The sequence below is a fragment of the Rhinichthys klamathensis genome, unplaced genomic scaffold (assembly GCF_029890125.1).
Source record: "Rhinichthys klamathensis goyatoka isolate OS25496 unplaced genomic scaffold, OSU_Roscu_1.1 h1tg000111l_1, whole genome shotgun sequence".
In the NCBI taxonomy this organism is placed as follows: Eukaryota; Metazoa; Chordata; class Actinopteri; order Cypriniformes; family Leuciscidae; genus Rhinichthys; species Rhinichthys klamathensis.
The window spans coordinates 14,657,777-14,671,101 of NW_026606649.1; positions in this window are offsets into that span (position 1 = coordinate 14,657,777).

Sequence of the window (13,325 nt, forward strand, 5' to 3'; positions counted from 1 at the left end):
TAGTATCTGGCTACAAACATGCTAGCAAACATGCTAATCATGCTAGCATGATGCTAGCAACATGCTAATCATGCTAGCATGATGCTAGCAACATGCTAATCATGCTAGCATGATGCTAGCAACATGCTAATCATGCTAGCATCTAGCTACAAACATGCTAGCAAACATGCTAATCATGCTAGCATGATGCTAGCAACATGCTAATCATGCTAGCATGATGCTAGCAACATGCTAATCATGCTAGCATGATGCTAGCAACATGCTAATCATGCTAGCATGATGCTAGCAACATGCTAATCATGCTAGCATGATGCTAGAAACATGCTAATCATGCTAGCATGATGCTAAAAACATGCTAATCATGCTAGCATGATGCTAGCAACATGCTAATCATGCTAGCATGAAGCTAGCAACATGCTAATCATGCTAGCATGATGCTAGCAACATGCTAATCATGCTAGCATCTAGCTACAAACATGCTAGCAAACATGCTAATCATGCTAGCATGATGCTAGCAACATGCTAATCATGCTAGCATGATGCTAGCAACATGCTAATCATGCTAGCATCATGCTAGCAACATGCTAGCAAAATGCTAATCATGCTAACATCATGCTAGTAAACATGCTAATCATGCTAGTATGTTGGTAGCATGATGCTAACAACATGCTAATCATGCTAGCATGATGCTAACAACATGCTAATCATGCTAGCATCATGCTAGCAACATGCTAGCAAAATGCTAATCATGCTAGCAACATGCTAGCAACATGCTAATCATCATGCTAGCAACATGCTAATCATGCTAGCATCATGCTAGCAACATGCTAATCATGCTACCAACATGCTAGCAAAATGCTAATCATGCTAGCATCATGCTAGCAACATGCTAATCATCATGCTAGCAACATGCTAATCATGCTAGCATCATGCTAGCAACATGCTAGCAACATGCTAATCATGCTAGCAACATGCTAGCAAAATGCTAATCATGCTAACATCATGCTAGCAACATGCTAATCATGCTAGCAACATGCTAATAATGCTAGCATAATGCTAACAACATGCTAATCATGCTAGCATGATAATAGCAACATGCTAATCATGCTAGCATCTTGGTAAAAACTAGCTAACCGCACGCTAGCAACCGAGCGGCGAGTTTTGCCACTGCAAGCACCACTTCACATTTTCTTCTGGAAATGTACATTCTAGTTAGTGGTGCTTGCCTATGGCAAAGCAACACTAGTGTTATTGTGCATACTTATTATTCTTATTATTCCACACAAAGTTTGGCGCGCTACTCCTCCCGCAGCTTTTGTCACACACACCTGAGTGAGGCGTCAAATCGACCGGCTCATTGAGGAGAGGTGTGCTATGACTTTTCTAAGAGATCGGGTGTACGATGTTCGCACAGCGGACGAAAAAGCGGCCAAAAAAATCCCATTGACTTAACATTGCGGAATTTTCAGAAATTTAAATCTCAACTGCCACTTTCACACACACCCACAGAAAAGGGCCTGACAGCCCTGCTGTCAGGCCCTCTCTCTCTCCCTCAGAGGATTTATTTTATCAAGCAGCCAATAAGTAATGGCCTAACATCTTCATAGCCACACCATAGCAACCAGTTACAGCACCCTAGCAACCGTAGGCCATAGGCACGAGGCCGCAGGCCGAGTGCCATACTAAATATCTCTATAAAAACTCTATAAAAACTCCATATAAAACTCCATAGTAATTATCTGTAAATAAATACATGCCGACATCACAGACCCCTGAGTGAGGCGTCAAATTGTGCGGATTATTGAGGAGAGGTGTGCTGTGACTTTTCTTACCGATCGGGGGTACGGTGTTTGCCCCAGGGGCAAATAATTGGCTGAAAAAAGTCCCATAGACTTAACATTGGCACAAAATTTGTGAGATCATATCTTTTGACCAGAAGGTCATATAGACTTGGGGTTGGGCTCTTTTGACTCGGCCTATCAAGCAGCCAATAAGTAGTGACATAATACATTCATATTGCCGCCCTAGCAACCACTTAGGGCAGCCTAGCAACCATAAAACAACATATTCAAGCCATATCTCAGCTCCAGAAAATAGTAGAAACATGGAGTTTGCCTTTTTTGACTCAGACTGTCAACTACTCTTTAAATATCATCTCATAAACTGTATAAGCACACCATAGCAACCATATAGAGTACCCTAGTAACCACCTGAACACATGAATAAGCCATATCTCAGCACCAGAACATCGTACAGACATGGTTGTTGGCTCGTATGCAATAATGTACCACACTCTAGCAACCGAGCGGCGAGTTTTGCCACTGCAAGCACCACTTCACATTTTCTTCTGGAAATGTACATTCTAGTTAGTGGTGCTTGCTGAAAGCAAGGCAACACTATTGTTATTGTCCATACTTATTATTCTTATTTTTCTTCCGGACAAAATTTCGGCGCGCTACTCCTCCCGCAGCTTTTGTCACAGACCCATGAAAGTGGTGTCAAAACGTGCGGCTTGTTCGGGAATGGTGTGCTATGACTTTTCTAAGAAATCGGGTGTACGATGTTCGCACAGCGGACGAAAAAGCGGCCAAAAAAGTCCCATTGACTTAACATTGCGGAATTTTCAGAAATTTAAATCTCAACTGCCACTTTCACACACACCCACAGAAAAGGGCCTGACAGCCCTGCTGTCAGGCCCTCTCTTTCTCCCTCAGAGGATTTATTTTATCAAGCAGCCAATAAGTAATGGCCTAAAATCTTCATAGCCACACCATAGCAACCAGTTACAGCACCCTAGCAACCGTAGGCCATAGGCACGAGGCCGCAGGCCGAGTGCCATACTAAATAACTCTATAAAAACTCTATAAAACTCTATAAAAACTCCAAATAAAAACTCCACAGTAATTATCTGTTAAAAAATACACGCCGACATCACACACCCCTGATTGAGGCGTCAAATTGTGCGGATTATTGAGGAGAGGTGTGCTGTGACTTTTCTTACCGATCGGGGGTACGGTGTTCGCCCCAGGGGCAAATAATTGGGTAAAAAAATCCCATAGACTTAACATTGGCACAAAATTTGTGACATCATATCTTTTCACCAGAAGGTCATAGAGACTTGGGGTTGGGCTCTTTTGACTCGACCTATCAAGCAGCCAATAAGTAGTGACATAATAAATTCATATTCCCGCCCTAGCAACCACTTAGGGCACCCTAGCAACCATAAAACTACATTTCCAAGCCATATTTCAGCCCCAGAAAATAGTAGAAACATGGAGTTTGGCTTTTTTGACTTAGACTGTCAACTAGTCTTTAAATATCATCTCATAAACTGTATAAGCACACCATAGCAACCATATAGAGTACCCTAGTAACCACCTGAACACATAAATAAGCCATATCTCAGCACCAGAACATCGTACAGACGTATTTGTTGTCTCGTATGCAATAATGTACCACACTCTAGCGACCGAGCGGCGAGTTTTGCCACTGCAAGCACCACTTCACATTTTCTTCTGGAAATGTACATTCTAGTGTTGTGATTACTATTCACCAAGACAAAACTTCGGCACGCTACTCCTCCCGCACGTTTTGTCGTAGACCCATGAGTGAGGTGTCAAATTGACCGGTTCATTGAGGAGAGGTGTGCTATGACTTTTCTAAGCGATCGGTTGTACGATGTTCGTCCGGCGGGCGATAAATTTGCCGAAAAAAGTCCCATAGACTTAACATTGGCACAAAATTTGTGAGATCATATCTTTTGACCAGAAGGTCACAGAGACTTGGGGTTGGGCTCTTTTGACTCAGCCTATCAAGCAGCCAATAAGTAGGGGCATAACAACTTCATGGCCACGCCCTAGCAACCACTTATGCCACCCTAGCAACCATAAAACAACATTTACAAGCTATATTTCAGCTCCAGAAAATCGTAGAGACGTGGAATTCGGCTTTTTTGACTCAGACTGTCAACTAGTCTTCTAATATCATCTAATAAACTGTATAAGCACACCATAGCAACCATATAAGGTACCCTAGTAACCATACAAACACATGAATAAGCCATATCTCAGCACTAGAACATCGTACAGACGTGTTTTTTGTCTCGTATGCAATCGTGTGCCACACTCTAGCAACCGAGCTGCGAATTTTGCCACTGCAAGCACCACTTCACATTTTCTTCTGGAAATGTACATTCTAGTATTGTGATTACTATTCACCTAGACAAAACTTCGGCACGCTACTCCTCCCGCACGTTTTGTCGTAGACCCATGAATGAGGTGTCAAATCGACCGGTTCATTGAGGAGAGGTGTGCTATGTCTTTTCTAAGCGATCGGTTGTACGATGTTCGTCCGCCAGGCGATAAATCGGCCGAAAAAAGTCCCATAGACTTAACATTGGCACAAAATTTGTTATATCATATCTTTTCACCAGAAGGTCATAGAGACTTGGGGTTGGGCTCTTTTGACTCGGCCTATCAAGCAGCCAATAAGTAGTGACATAATAACTTCATATTCGCGCCCTAGCAACCACTTAGGGCAGCCTAGCAACCATAAAACAACATATTAAAGCCATATATCCGCTCTTGAAAATAGAAGAAACATGGAGTTTGCCTTTTTTGACTCAGACTGTCAACTAGTCTTTAAATATCATCTTATAAACTGTATAAGCATACCATAGCAACCATATAGGGTTCCCTAGTAACCATACAAACACATGTATGAGCCATATCTCACCTCCACAATATCGTACAGACATGGTTGTTGGCTCGTATGCAATCATGTACAACAACCTAGCAACCGAGCGGCGAGTTTTGCCACTGCAAGCACCACTTCACATTTTCTTCTGGAAATGTACATTCTAGTATTGTGATTACTATTCACCTAGACAAAACTTCGGCACGCTACTCCTCCCGCACGTTTTGTCGTAGACCCATGAATGAGGTGTCAAATCGACCGGTTCATTGAGGAGAGGTGTGCTATGACTTTTCTAAGCGATCGGGTGTACGATGTTCGCACAGCGGACGAAAAAGCGGCCAAAAAAGTCCCATTGACTTAACGTTGCGGAATTTTCAAAAATTTAAATCTCAACTGTCACTTTCACACACACAGACACAAAAGGGCCTGACAGCCCTGCTGTCAGGCCCCCTCTCTCTCCCTCAGAGGATTTATTTTATCAAGCAGCCAATAAGTAATGGCCTAACATCTTCATAGCCAAGCCATAGCAACCAGTTACAGCACCCTAGCAACCGTAGGCCATACTAAATAACTCTATAAAAACTCTATAAAAACTCCATATAAAACTCCATAGTAATTATCTGTAAATAAATACACGCCGACATCACAGACCCCTGAGTGAGGCGTTAAATTGTGCGGATTATTGAGGAGAGGTGTGCTGTGACTTTTCTTACCGATCGGGGGTACGGTGTTCGCCCCAGGGGCAAATAATTGGCCGAAAAAAGTCCCATAGACTTAACATTGGCACAAAATTTGTGAGATCATATCTTTTGACCAGAAGGTCACAGAGACTTGGGGTTGGGCTCTTTTGACTCAGCCTATCAAGCAGCCAATAAGTAGGGGCATAACAACTTCATGGCCACGCCCTAGCAACCACTTATGCCACCCTAGCAACCATAAAACAACATTTACAAGCTATATTTCAGCTCCAGAAAATCGTAGAGACGTGGAATTCGGCTTTTTTGACTCAGACTGTCAACTAGTCTTCTAATATCATCTAATAAACTGTATAAGCACACCATAGCAACCATATAAGGTACCCTAGTAACCATACAAACACATGAATAAGCCATATCTCAGCACTAGAACATCGTACAGACGTGTTTTTTGTCTCGTATGCAATCGTGTGCCACACTCTAGCAACCGAGCTGCGAATTTTGCCACTGCAAGCACCACTTCACATTTTCTTCTGGAAATGTACATTCTAGTATTGTGATTACTATTCACCTAGACAAAACTTCGGCACGCTACTCCTCCCGCACGTTTTGTCGTAGACCCATGAATGAGGTGTCAAATCGACCGGTTCATTGAGGAGAGGTGTGCTATGTCTTTTCTAAGCGATCGGTTGTACGATGTTCGTCCGCCAGGCGATAAATCGGCCGAAAAAAGTCCCATAGACTTAACATTGGCACAAAATTTGTTATATCATATCTTTTCACCAGAAGGTCATAGAGACTTGGGGTTGGGCTCTTTTGACTCGGCCTATCAAGCAGCCAATAAGTAGTGACATAATAACTTCATATTCGCGCCCTAGCAACCACTTAGGGCAGCCTAGCAACCATAAAACAACATATTAAAGCCATATATCCGCTCTTGAAAATAGAAGAAACATGGAGTTTGCCTTTTTTGACTCAGACTGTCAACTAGTCTTTAAATATCATCTTATAAACTGTATAAGCATACCATAGCAACCATATAGGGTTCCCTAGTAACCATACAAACACATGTATGAGCCATATCTCACCTCCACAATATCGTACAGACATGGTTGTTGGCTCGTATGCAATCATGTACAACAACCTAGCAACCGAGCGGCGAGTTTTGCCACTGCAAGCACCACTTCACATTTTCTTCTGGAAATGTACATTCTAGTATTGTGATTACTATTCACCTAGACAAAACTTCGGCACGCTACTCCTCCCGCACGTTTTGTCGTAGACCCATGAATGAGGTGTCAAATCGACCGGTTCATTGAGGAGAGGTGTGCTATGACTTTTCTAAGCGATCGGGTGTACGATGTTCGCACAGCGGACGAAAAAGCGGCCAAAAAAGTCCCATTGACTTAACGTTGCGGAATTTTCAAAAATTTAAATCTCAACTGTCACTTTCACACACACAGACACAAAAGGGCCTGACAGCCCTGCTGTCAGGCCCCCTCTCTCTCCCTCAGAGGATTTATTTTATCAAGCAGCCAATAAGTAATGGCCTAACATCTTCATAGCCAAGCCATAGCAACCAGTTACAGCACCCTAGCAACCGTAGGCCATACTAAATAACTCTATAAAAACTCTATAAAAACTCCATATAAAACTCCATAGTAATTATCTGTAAATAAATACACGCCGACATCACAGACCCCTGAGTGAGGCGTTAAATTGTGCGGATTATTGAGGAGAGGTGTGCTGTGACTTTTCTTACCGATCGGGGGTACGGTGTTCGCCCCAGGGGCAAATAATTGGCCGAAAAAAGTCCCATAGACTTAACATTGGCACAAAATTTGTGAGATCATATCTTTTGACCAGAAGGTCATAGAGACTTGGGGTTGGGCCCTTTTGACTCGGCCTATCAAGAAACCAATATGTAGTGACATAATAACTTCATATTCGTGCCCTAGCAACCACTTAGGGCAGCCTAGCAACCATAAAACAACATTTTCAAGCCATATCTCAGCTCCAGAAAACAGTAGAGACATGGAGTTTGGCTTTTTTGACTCAGACTGTCAACTTGTCTTTAAATATCATCTCATAAACTGTATAAGCACTCCATAGCAACCATATAGGGTACCATAGTAACCATACAAACACATGAATAAGCCATATCTCAGCTCCACAATATCGTACAGACGTGGTTGTTGGCTCGTATGCAATCATTTAACACACCCTAGCAACCGAGCGGCGAGTTTTGCCACTGCAAGCACCACTTCACATTTTCTTCTGGAAATGTACATTCTAGTTAGTGGTGCTTGCTGAAAGCAAGGCAACACTATTGTTATTGTCCATACTTATTATTCTTATTTTTCTTCCGGACAAAATTTCGGCGCGCTACTCCTCCCGCAGCTTTTGTCACAGACCCATGAAAGTGGTGTCAAAACGTGCGGCTTGTTCGGGAATGGTGTGCTATGACTTTTCTAAGAAATCGGGTGTACGATGTTCGCACAGCGGACGAAAAAGCGGCCAAAAAAGTCCCATTGACTTAACATTGCGGAATTTTCAGAAATTTAAATCTCAACTGCCACTTTCACACACACCCACAGAAAAGGGCCTGACAGCCCTGCTGTCAGGCCCTCTCTTTCTCCCTCAGAGGATTTATTTTATCAAGCAGCCAATAAGTAATGGCCTAAAATCTTCATAGCCACACCATAGCAACCAGTTACAGCACCCTAGCAACCGTAGGCCATAGGCACGAGGCCGCAGGCCGAGTGCCATACTAAATAACTCTATAAAAACTCTATAAAACTCTATAAAAACTCCAAATAAAAACTCCACAGTAATTATCTGTTAAAAAATACACGCCGACATCACACACCCCTGATTGAGGCGTCAAATTGTGCGGATTATTGAGGAGAGGTGTGCTGTGACTTTTCTTACCGATCGGGGGTACGGTGTTCGCCCCAGGGGCAAATAATTGGGTAAAAAAATCCCATAGACTTAACATTGGCACAAAATTTGTGACATCATATCTTTTCACCAGAAGGTCATAGAGACTTGGGGTTGGGCTCTTTTGACTCGACCTATCAAGCAGCCAATAAGTAGTGACATAATAAATTCATATTCCCGCCCTAGCAACCACTTAGGGCACCCTAGCAACCATAAAACTACATTTCCAAGCCATATTTCAGCCCCAGAAAATAGTAGAAACATGGAGTTTGGCTTTTTTGACTTAGACTGTCAACTAGTCTTTAAATATCATCTCATAAACTGTATAAGCACACCATAGCAACCATATAGAGTACCCTAGTAACCACCTGAACACATAAATAAGCCATATCTCAGCACCAGAACATCGTACAGACGTATTTGTTGTCTCGTATGCAATAATGTACCACACTCTAGCGACCGAGCGGCGAGTTTTGCCACTGCAAGCACCACTTCACATTTTCTTCTGGAAATGTACATTCTAGTTAGTGGTGCTTGCCTATGGCAAAGCAACACTAGTGTTATTGTGCATACTTATTATTCTTATTATTCCACACAAAGTTTGGCGCGCTACTCCTCCCGCAGCTTTTGTCACACACACCTGAGTGAGGCGTCAAATCGACCGGCTCATTGAGGAGAGGTGTGCTATGACTTTTCTAAGAGATCGGGTGTACGATGTTCGCACAGCGGACGAAAAAGCGGCCAAAAAAATCCCATTGACTTAACATTGCGGAATTTTCAGAAATTTAAATCTCAACTGCCACTTTCACACACACCCACAGAAAAGGGCCTGACAGCCCTGCTGTCAGGCCCTCTCTCTCTCCCTCAGAGGATTTATTTTATCAAGCAGCCAATAAGTAATGGCCTAACATCTTCATAGCCACACCATAGCAACCAGTTACAGCACCCTAGCAACCGTAGGCCATAGGCACGAGGCCGCAGGCCGAGTGCCATACTAAATATCTCTATAAAAACTCTATAAAAACTCCATATAAAACTCCATAGTAATTATCTGTAAATAAATACATGCCGACATCACAGACCCCTGAGTGAGGCGTCAAATTGTGCGGATTATTGAGGAGAGGTGTGCTGTGACTTTTCTTACCGATCGGGGGTACGGTGTTTGCCCCAGGGGCAAATAATTGGCTGAAAAAAGTCCCATAGACTTAACATTGGCACAAAATTTGTGAGATCATATCTTTTGACCAGAAGGTCATATAGACTTGGGGTTGGGCTCTTTTGACTCGGCCTATCAAGCAGCCAATAAGTAGTGACATAATACATTCATATTGCCGCCCTAGCAACCACTTAGGGCAGCCTAGCAACCATAAAACAACATATTCAAGCCATATCTCAGCTCCAGAAAATAGTAGAAACATGGAGTTTGCCTTTTTTGACTCAGACTGTCAACTACTCTTTAAATATCATCTCATAAACTGTATAAGCACACCATAGCAACCATATAGAGTACCCTAGTAACCACCTGAACACATGAATAAGCCATATCTCAGCACCAGAACATCGTACAGACATGGTTGTTGGCTCGTATGCAATAATGTACCACACTCTAGCAACCGAGCGGCGAGTTTTGCCACTGCAAGCACCACTTCACATTTTCTTCTGGAAATGTACATTCTAGTTAGTGGTGCTTGCTGAAAGCAAGGCAACACTATTGTTATTGTCCATACTTATTATTCTTATTTTTCTTCCGGACAAAATTTCGGCGCGCTACTCCTCCCGCAGCTTTTGTCACAGACCCATGAAAGTGGTGTCAAAACGTGCGGCTTGTTCGGGAATGGTGTGCTATGACTTTTCTAAGAAATCGGGTGTACGATGTTCGCACAGCGGACGAAAAAGCGGCCAAAAAAGTCCCATTGACTTAACATTGCGGAATTTTCAGAAATTTAAATCTCAACTGCCACTTTCACACACACCCACAGAAAAGGGCCTGACAGCCCTGCTGTCAGGCCCTCTCTTTCTCCCTCAGAGGATTTATTTTATCAAGCAGCCAATAAGTAATGGCCTAAAATCTTCATAGCCACACCATAGCAACCAGTTACAGCACCCTAGCAACCGTAGGCCATAGGCACGAGGCCGCAGGCCGAGTGCCATACTAAATAACTCTATAAAAACTCTATAAAACTCTATAAAAACTCCAAATAAAAACTCCACAGTAATTATCTGTTAAAAAATACACGCCGACATCACACACCCCTGATTGAGGCGTCAAATTGTGCGGATTATTGAGGAGAGGTGTGCTGTGACTTTTCTTACCGATCGGGGGTACGGTGTTCGCCCCAGGGGCAAATAATTGGGTAAAAAAATCCCATAGACTTAACATTGGCACAAAATTTGTGACATCATATCTTTTCACCAGAAGGTCATAGAGACTTGGGGTTGGGCTCTTTTGACTCGACCTATCAAGCAGCCAATAAGTAGTGACATAATAAATTCATATTCCCGCCCTAGCAACCACTTAGGGCACCCTAGCAACCATAAAACTACATTTCCAAGCCATATTTCAGCCCCAGAAAATAGTAGAAACATGGAGTTTGGCTTTTTTGACTTAGACTGTCAACTAGTCTTTAAATATCATCTCATAAACTGTATAAGCACACCATAGCAACCATATAGAGTACCCTAGTAACCACCTGAACACATAAATAAGCCATATCTCAGCACCAGAACATCGTACAGACGTATTTGTTGTCTCGTATGCAATAATGTACCACACTCTAGCGACCGAGCGGCGAGTTTTGCCACTGCAAGCACCACTTCACATTTTCTTCTGGAAATGTACATTCTAGTGTTGTGATTACTATTCACCAAGACAAAACTTCGGCACGCTACTCCTCCCGCACGTTTTGTCGTAGACCCATGAGTGAGGTGTCAAATTGACCGGTTCATTGAGGAGAGGTGTGCTATGACTTTTCTAAGCGATCGGTTGTACGATGTTCGTCCGGCGGGCGATAAATTTGCCGAAAAAAGTCCCATAGACTTAACATTGGCACAAAATTTGTGAGATCATATCTTTTGACCAGAAGGTCACAGAGACTTGGGGTTGGGCTCTTTTGACTCAGCCTATCAAGCAGCCAATAAGTAGGGGCATAACAACTTCATGGCCACGCCCTAGCAACCACTTATGCCACCCTAGCAACCATAAAACAACATTTACAAGCTATATTTCAGCTCCAGAAAATCGTAGAGACGTGGAATTCGGCTTTTTTGACTCAGACTGTCAACTAGTCTTCTAATATCATCTAATAAACTGTATAAGCACACCATAGCAACCATATAAGGTACCCTAGTAACCATACAAACACATGAATAAGCCATATCTCAGCACTAGAACATCGTACAGACGTGTTTTTTGTCTCGTATGCAATCGTGTGCCACACTCTAGCAACCGAGCTGCGAATTTTGCCACTGCAAGCACCACTTCACATTTTCTTCTGGAAATGTACATTCTAGTATTGTGATTACTATTCACCTAGACAAAACTTCGGCACGCTACTCCTCCCGCACGTTTTGTCGTAGACCCATGAATGAGGTGTCAAATCGACCGGTTCATTGAGGAGAGGTGTGCTATGTCTTTTCTAAGCGATCGGTTGTACGATGTTCGTCCGCCAGGCGATAAATCGGCCGAAAAAAGTCCCATAGACTTAACATTGGCACAAAATTTGTTATATCATATCTTTTCACCAGAAGGTCATAGAGACTTGGGGTTGGGCTCTTTTGACTCGGCCTATCAAGCAGCCAATAAGTAGTGACATAATAACTTCATATTCGCGCCCTAGCAACCACTTAGGGCAGCCTAGCAACCATAAAACAACATATTAAAGCCATATATCCGCTCTTGAAAATAGAAGAAACATGGAGTTTGCCTTTTTTGACTCAGACTGTCAACTAGTCTTTAAATATCATCTTATAAACTGTATAAGCATACCATAGCAACCATATAGGGTTCCCTAGTAACCATACAAACACATGTATGAGCCATATCTCACCTCCACAATATCGTACAGACATGGTTGTTGGCTCGTATGCAATCATGTACAACAACCTAGCAACCGAGCGGCGAGTTTTGCCACTGCAAGCACCACTTCACATTTTCTTCTGGAAATGTACATTCTAGTATTGTGATTACTATTCACCTAGACAAAACTTCGGCACGCTACTCCTCCCGCACGTTTTGTCGTAGACCCATGAATGAGGTGTCAAATCGACCGGTTCATTGAGGAGAGGTGTGCTATGACTTTTCTAAGCGATCGGGTGTACGATGTTCGCACAGCGGACGAAAAAGCGGCCAAAAAAGTCCCATTGACTTAACGTTGCGGAATTTTCAAAAATTTAAATCTCAACTGTCACTTTCACACACACAGACACAAAAGGGCCTGACAGCCCTGCTGTCAGGCCCCCTCTCTCTCCCTCAGAGGATTTATTTTATCAAGCAGCCAATAAGTAATGGCCTAACATCTTCATAGCCAAGCCATAGCAACCAGTTACAGCACCCTAGCAACCGTAGGCCATACTAAATAACTCTATAAAAACTCTATAAAAACTCCATATAAAACTCCATAGTAATTATCTGTAAATAAATACACGCCGACATCACAGACCCCTGAGTGAGGCGTTAAATTGTGCGGATTATTGAGGAGAGGTGTGCTGTGACTTTTCTTACCGATCGGGGGTACGGTGTTCGCCCCAGGGGCAAATAATTGGCCGAAAAAAGTCCCATAGACTTAACATTGGCACAAAATTTGTGAGATCATATCTTTTGACCAGAAGGTCACAGAGACTTGGGGTTGGGCTCTTTTGACTCAGCCTATCAAGCAGCCAATAAGTAGGGGCATAACAACTTCATGGCCACGCCCTAGCAACCACTTATGCCACCCTAGCAACCATAAAACAACATTTACAAGCTATATTTCAGCTCCAGAAAATCGTAGAGACGTG